Here is a 6,300-nt window from a genome sequence, read left to right on the forward strand (position 1 = left end):
CCTCAATGGAGTATAGAGCTTTCACCGACCATTCACCATTGGTGCTGCCCCTGTAAGTAATAAAGGCTATGTGTGCTCCATCTGTTCCTCCTTGTGGTTTCTTTGGGATCTTGCAACACCAGATCAATTTTCTGGGTGTGAGTCTCCTTTGTTACATTAATTACTAGACGTTTTTTGTATAGAATTTTTTTTTCTGGAGCTGCAGATAGTGCTGAGCTTTATTTCCAAATGTCACAGAATGTCCTTACCTCCCACCCCAGACTCTGCCCTTCTGATCCCAGGAAGGTAGCCTGGGCCTACCCACCTGTCCAACCTCGGGGCAGGGCCTCAGTCCACCTGCAGCTGCGGCCAGGCAGGTCTCCCCTCTCCTGGGCACCCCTGCCAGAGGGGAGAAGCTGCAGGGGGTAGAAACTAGGAAGTGGACAAGGATAAAATTATTTTTCTGGATGATTAATTTTCTCCATTGGACCATTGTATCTGAAAATTGCAAAAAATCTCTACACTGTTTATTCCTTAGTGAAAATACTTTCGATATAAATATCCCCGAGAGAGTTAACACAGGTTTTTTGATTATCTTTTGCTTTCTAGTCAACTTAAATCTTAGTGGCTTAAGTTTTAAAACATGATTTATTATTTTCTATTTTTTCTGGTTAGACTCAACTGGGTGTTTCTTTTCTTCCTGTTCTTGGCTGGGGTCATTCATGAGGCTGCATTCAGCTAAGATCTCTGCTGGGGCTGGAATGCCTCAAAATGGCTCCACTCACATGGCTAGTGGTTTAGCTCAGTGACTGAAATGGGTAGGGGTGGCTGGGCTTCTCTCTTAAGGTGATTACAGAGGCTTCTCACATGGTGGCTCAGGGCTCTGTGAAAGTGACAGTAGAAGCTGCCAAGCTCCATGAGGGCCAGATCAGAACTTGCAGAGTGTCACTTCTGCATTTTGTTGGTGAAAGAAGCTTACAAGACTAGCCCAGATTCAAGGGGAAACGGAAACAGACTCAGTAAGTGAAGCAGCATGTTTGAGCAGGAATGGAAGGAGTCACTGGCAGCCTATTACATACAGTTAATTCCTTCAGAGCAATTTTGAATTTATGGAGGTTTGAGAGGGGCTGTAGGAACAGAAACTGGTAATGGCAGGAAGGGCTGTACAGGTGTATCTCCCTAACAGCTATATGCAAAGTGAAGAGGGTTCTCAAGGGGGAGGCGCAGGATACATAACACATAGTAATTTCATTTAGAAATAGTTTGGCAAATATATCAGGTGGTCTGAAACATGAGGACTACTGTGGATGAGACCCAGGGTTCCGTCAATGCAGGATTCTAACTCACAGTGACACCAGGGCTGCTCTGAGGATAACATGATTGTCAAGCCACAAAAGAATTTTCCTGATACAGACTTAGCAGCCATTAATTTATCCAAATCCTTGCAGCTGTTAATACATTTGGAGAGGACAGTTTCTATGGAGTCATTGTATTATGACTATTCATTCTGTAATTAGCCAAAGGCCATACCCATCTCCTCTTGACCAGCCTTTACTCCCTTCTAAACAGCCATTTCAGTATTCCTGATTTTTTGATTAAGTCTAACTTCATTCCATTAAAACTTTTCTAGCGGAGAGAGAAAGGGCAGGGGGAGGAGCCAGTAGCATCAACTCATAGTTACTTCCCCAAGCCTGGGGTCCTGAACCGGCAGCCTCAGTGTTCCCAGTCAACACCCCATTCACTGTGCCTCCACAGGTCAGGCTGAAACCTTTCTTGAGTTTGTGGTATTTGATCTTATCCACCAGTTGTAGCATGCTAAATTTTAATTTTTACTTATAGGAATACCATTCTCTCATCTTTTATTTGCTCCTCTCTTCCTTTTCTATTTATTTCTTGAGGAATGCTAACTAGAAGTGTATGTAGTATTCTACCTAGGCTTTGTATCAGATCTTCTTCTTCTTATTATTATTTTTTCTTTTATAGAGATAGAGTCAGAGAGAGGGATAGACAGGGACAGACAGGCAGGAACGGAGAGATGAGAAGCATCAATCATTAGTTTTTCATTGCGCGTTGCAACACCTTAGTTGTTCATTGATTGCTTTCTCATATGTGCCTTGACCACGGGCCTTCAGCAAACCGAGTAACCCCTTGCTTGAGCCAGCGACCTTGAACTCAAGCTGGTGAGCTTTTTTTTTTTTTTCTTCATATTTTTCTGAAGCTGGAAACGGGGAGAGGCAGTCAGACAGACTCCCGCATGCACCCGACCAGGATAGGGTGACGCTCTGCCCACCAGGGGGCGATGCTCTGCCCCACGACCAGAGCCACTCTAGCGCCTGGGGCAGAGGTCAAGGAGCCATCCCCAGCGCCCGGGTCATCTTTGCTCCAATGGAGCCTTGGCTGCGGGAGGGGAAGAGAGAGACAGAGAGGAAGGAAGGGGGGGGGGGTGGAGAGGCAAATGGGCGCTTCTCCTATGTGCCCTGGCCGGGAATCGAACCCGGGTCCCCCGCACGCCAGGCCGACGCTCTACTGCTGAGCCAACTGGCCAGGGCCGCTGGTGAGCTTTTTGCTCAAACCAGATGAGCAGGTGCTCAAGCTGGCGACCTCGGGGTCTCGAACCTGGGTCTTCCACATCCCAGTCCAACGCTTTACCCACTGCACTACCGCCTGGTCAGGCTTATTATTATTTTTAATTTTAATGAGGTGACATTGATAAATCAGGGTACATATGTTCAGAGAAAACATCTCTAGGTTATTTTGACATTTGATTATGCTGCATTACCATCACCCAAAGTCCAATTGTCTTCCGTCAATTTCTAACTGGTTTTCTTTGTGCCCCTCCCCCCCACCCCCTCCCTCTCTCCCCCCCACCCCGTAACCCCCACACTCTTGTCCATGTCTCTGAGTCTCATTTTTATGTCCTACCTATGTATGGAATCATATAGTTCTTGGTTTTTTCTGATTTAATTATTTCGCTCAGTATAATGTTATCAAAGTCCATCCATGTTGTTGTTAATGATCCGATGTCATTTTTTTTTTAATTTTATTTATTCATTTTTAGAGAGGAGAGAGAGAGGGAGAGAGAGAAACAGAGAGAGAGAAGGGGGAGGAGCTGGAAGCATCAACTCCCATATGTGCCTTGACCAGGCAAGCCCAGGGTTTCGAACCGGCGACCTCAGCATTTCCAGGTCGACGCTTTATCCACTGTGCCACCACAGGTCAGGCCAATGTCATCATTTCTTATGGCTGAGTAGTATTCCATAGTATATATGTACCAAAGCTTTTTAATCCACTCGTCCACTGATGGACACTTGGGCTGTTTCCAGATCTTTGCTATTGTGAACAATGCTGCCATAAACATGGGGGTGCATTTCTTCTTTTCAAACAGTGCTATGGTGTTCTTGGGGTATATCCCTAAAAGTGGTATAGCTGAGCCAAAAGGCAGTTCAATTTTTAATTTCCTGAGGACTCTCCATACTGTTTTCCACAGTGACTGCACCAGTCGGCATTCCCACCAGCAGTGCAGGAGGGTTCCCTTTTCTCCACATTCTCGCCAGCACTTATTCTGTGTTGTTTTGTTGATGAGCGCCATTCTGACTGGTGTGAGGTGATATCAGATCTTATTTTTAATAACAACTCTTTCTGATGACCAGAATTTTACTGGATTTTCTTATTTGTGGTTACGTTAGTTTTAGGAAATAAATATACAGCTCCTAGGAATAAATACATAATTTCTTAGTTTTTTGATAAATTAGATGTTTCCATTACACTTGCTAAAATTAAAACTCACTTGCTGTTTTCTACCCACCCAGCACTGATTTGAGTTCTTTCTACAGTTTCTAAATGGGGGTGGGAGGCAGAGATACTGAGCTGAGGGAGCACATGAGTGTTCAAATCTAGTCCAACCTGAAGGATCAGTCAGCCAGATGAAGGGGAGGGAGACTTGTCAGGGAAGTCATTTTCCAGAGGAAAGGTGCCTCAGTATCAGAAAGAGCACAGTGCCCTTTGAAGTTCTGAAAGTGGTTGTCGTAGTGGATGAGGAGTGTGACTACACTAGTCGTGGGGTCCAGATTAGGAACCAGCAGGCTTTGAGATAACCCATTCTTTAGCACAGCTTGGCATGCCGAAAGCCAGGTGTTCTATAGGTTTTGTTGCCTGGATCTCAAAGAATTTTCCTTGAAACTTTCATTAGGTTGGCTGCAAATCATCATCTAGGTCGCAGTTCGAATTTCTCGGAGGCTTTTTCTAACCATTCTTTGTATTTTCTCTTATACACGATCATTTTACAGTGCTTCAGTGTCCTCATAACACCCACTACTCTGCACTCAGCTCATCAGGCTCTGCATAGCAAAATGTAAACTCCAGGAGTTTGCCTGTCCTGTTCACCAGTATATGCCCAGAGTGATATACAGTGTGTCCGTCAAGTCATGGTGCACTTTTGACCAGTCACAGGAAAGCAACAAAAGATGATAGAAATGTGAAATCTGCACCAAATAAAAGGAAAACTCTCCCAGTTTCTGTAGGATGATGTGGCAGCATGTGTGCATGCGCAGATGATGAAGTAACACTATATACAGCGGAGCAGCCCACGGCCATGCCAGTTGAGATGTGGACAGTACAGAGGAAAGTTCAGTGTGTTCTGTGGCTCGTTAAATTCAATCCGTGGCCAAAGTGCAACGTGAATATCGGTGTGTTTATAACGAAGCGCCACCACATAGGAATAACATTACTCGGTGGGATAAGCAGTTGAGGGAAACCAGCAGTTTGGTGGAGAAACCCCGTTCTGGTAGTGAACTCATCAGTCAGTGATGAGTCTGTAGAGGCTATACGGGATAGCTACCTAAGGAGCCCTAAAAAATCTGTGCGTGAGTCCACATCGAACTGCACTGAATAGGTATGAAACTGGGAGAGTTTTCCTTTTATTTGGTGCAGATTTCACATTTCTATGGTCTTTTGTTGCTTTCCTGTGACCGGTCAAAAGTGCACCATGACTTTACGGACACACTGTATATGCCCGGAGCCTCTCACACTTACCTTTGACTTATTTACTGAAAGCTTACTATATACCAAGCACCGTTTTTAGATGTTTGGGGTTATCAGTAAGCAACGTGCAAAAATCCTTACTTTGTGGCATTTTAGCCACATTACATTCTACTGGGGGAGACAGGATATAATCAACATATAAGCAAATTCCATGCTCCAGAGAATGTATGGTAGGGTCAGTGGGACCTGGGGTCTTAGGATGGAACGGGGTGTTGCAATATGAAATGGGATTCCTCGAGGTGGTCTTTGGGGAATGAGATGAAGTTAGGCATGCAGACATAAAAGGAAGAGTGGCTAGAGGGAACAGCTAGTGCAGATTCTAAGGCAGGCGTGTCTGCCTAGCCTGAATGAAGCCCTCCGACTTGGCTGCGTGATGGAGGAGTTTAACAGCTGAGGTCAGAAAAGAAAAACCATGGCAATGTTTTTTATTTTTATTCTGAAATGAGGAGCCATTGAACAGCAAGTAGAGTCAGGTGTAATACCAGGAAGATCTATTAAGGGGTTATTGTCAAACTCCAACCAAGAAATGCACACACCTTTTGCAGTCCTCAGCATATGGGTGGTATGAAAGCCACATGGAACCACCAAGGGAACTTATCTTGTTCTGATTCATTTCAGCTTTGGCTTTAGAATACTAACCGTCTTGCTACTTCAGGAAGACTTTTAAAATAAAGGCTGGTAGTCAAAAAGTTCCAACTTTCTTTGCATATTAACTTGAGGGACATTATTTCATGATTTGGCAAGTTATCTGTTTTGCTTTGATTAAAGAACCAAGTCCTGGCCCTGGCTGGTGGCTCAGTGGGTGGAGCTTTGGCTCTGCATGTGGTCATCCCGGGTTCAATTCTCAGTCAGGGCACACAGGAAAAGCAACCATCTGCTTCTCTTCCCTTCTCCCCTGGCTGGCTTCAGCCACTGGCTTGATTGGTTCTAGTGTCAGCCTGGGTGCTGATAGCTCGGTTGGTCTGAGTGCATCAGCCTCAGGCACTAAAAATAGCTTGGTACTCGAGCATTGTCCCTAGACAGAGTTACTGGCTGGATCCAGTCTGGGTGCATGTGGGAGTCTGTCTTATTATCTCCCCTCCTTTTACCAAATGAATGAATTAATGAGTAAATAAATAAGTAAATAAATCACTAAAACCAAATCCTTTTTTTTTTTCCATGAGTACACTAGCTTTTAAGAGTAAATCCAAAAGGAAAATTAAAGATGATTTATAAGACTGAACTCCTTAAAGGCAGAGCAGTAACTTGTCCATCTTTGCATTTTCATGGTCTGACACACCA

The sequence above is a fragment of the Saccopteryx leptura genome, chromosome 1 (genome assembly GCF_036850995.1).
Source record: "Saccopteryx leptura isolate mSacLep1 chromosome 1, mSacLep1_pri_phased_curated, whole genome shotgun sequence".
In the NCBI taxonomy this organism is placed as follows: Eukaryota; Metazoa; Chordata; class Mammalia; order Chiroptera; family Emballonuridae; genus Saccopteryx; species Saccopteryx leptura.